We start from the raw sequence: 2,061 nt of genomic DNA on the forward strand, positions 1-2,061 counted from the left end.
CCATCAAACTGAATTTGCCTACATTTAGTAAACACTTTACAATCGAATTCTTCTGCCATGTAGTTTCAGTTTCACTCTGAGTAGCTGAATGGTGATCATGACATCACAAGTATGATGTCACTCGAGGCGTATAAACGCAAAATAATTGCTACTGTATTACTTCAGTTCACTCCGACTATATTACACCAGCCTGCACGGTAAGCCGGGTTAGCAGCTAGTAAAGAAACGGCTGCTATTAGTAATTGCAGTTTGTGAATGCCGCATGACCGCCTACTTATTTGTGATGTCACAACCGCCGTTGGACTGCTCAAACCAAAACCAAGACTGCATAAAAGAAGAAGTTCAATTAGATGGTGTTTATTGAGTCCAAGTGGATTTTATGTGGCGATCTATACGAATGTTTTACTAATCAAAGAAAAAAAACGCAACGAGAAATTTGGTGCGTCTGCTCCTTTAAGAAGGGTCCTCAAAGTGAATCTACACATCACACTAGCATGGCCTAGATGTCCTTGCAATAGATATATTCCTTTTTTTCTTTTAATCCTTTAGCTTTTTGATTGTGTTTAGTTTATTGGCTGTAACTACATGTATTTAAATGGGCGGTTAGGTGTACCCTTGTTCATGTGCACCGCACATGAACATTTCTTTTCCTGTGTGATGATGGCTTCATTGTACAGAAGTCTTAAAGCTTTCCAATGTTTATAACTTGCAATTGCTTACTCATGCAAATGACCAATACAGAAATCGGCATACATCTGGTGAAGACAACAAAAAGGTTTGGTTTGGTTCACAGGGGTTTAACGTCCCAAAGCAACTGAGGCTATGAGGGACGCCGTAGTGGAGGGCTCCGGAAATTTCGACCACCTGGGGTTCTTTAACGTGCACTGACATCGCACAGTACACGGGCCTCTAGAATTTCGCCTCCATCGAAATTCGGCCGCCGCGGCCGGGATCGCACCCGCGTCTTTCGGTGTCAGCAGCCGAGCACCATAACCACTGAGCCACCGCAGCGGCTACAACAAAAAGGTGCTTGCATCAGCTAAACGATTCCAGCAGAGCTAGTAAAGCTAAAAGCACATGCTACCGCTAAAAGAACTCGAACACTACTACATGTTGGAGCACCGTGATATCGCGCAAGTTCCTCGCTACTTGCCATGCCTTTCCACTCTGGCTACCTGATCAGAGTTAAAAAATTGGCTGGTGGTTTAGCATTGCGCGAAAGCTTGCTGGTTGACACTACAGCCACGAACCTCACGGTGCTATCGAGCTGTCCACTGGCCCAGGGAGCCAGTTATGCAACTTTCCTTTCGCTACTCTCTCCGAGGTTTCATGCAAACAGTGGGATTTTGCAGAGTAGGAGCCTGATCGTGCTTTCACACCAAAAAAAAATAAAAGCTCTGCTGGCAGCAGCTGAAGATGTGACCTGCACACAGTAGTATTTAATGTTGCGGTGCCCATCTCCGTATTGAAATACTTTATGTACCTCTTTATACCTAACCATATTTTTTTTGCCTCCAACCAATGCCTTCCCGAATAGAAGCAGCATTACTAGGAAGTGCACTGCTGTAAAAAATGGCGCAAAGGAAACACGAAAGATGGACAGGACGATGCAGACAAGCAATTGTCTGAGTCATCCTGTCCATCTTTCGTGTTTCCTTAGCGCTATTTTTTACATCATGAACCTTAGTCAACTGATCTAACTCTCAGCTTTACTAAGTACTATACTGCTGTTTTACTCCTTTTGTCAAAAAAGCACCATTTAATCCTAGCTAGGAGCGACGGTACTTGGGAGTACACTAACGTTTTGCTGCTTTCATCTAGACTCACCGTTTGAGCCCAGATTACACGAGCTTTTTGTTAGTTTTGATTTTTGAAAGACTGCAATAGTTCAAGCTGTAACTTTAAATACTTTACAACTGAAATGGGAACTTCTTTAACCTTGTACTTAGTGCAGGAGAGCTTTTGTTGCTTGTGCATCACAAAGGCTTGCATACTAAGTATTACTGGATCTTGTGACCTCAACAATGTTGCCATGCAGCTAGGCACAGTAAGATTGAAATG

This window comes from Amblyomma mixtum, chromosome 4 (assembly GCF_055824585.1).
Source record: "Amblyomma mixtum isolate Tamu chromosome 4, ASM5582458v1, whole genome shotgun sequence".
Classification (NCBI taxonomy): domain Eukaryota; kingdom Metazoa; phylum Arthropoda; class Arachnida; order Ixodida; family Ixodidae; genus Amblyomma; species Amblyomma mixtum.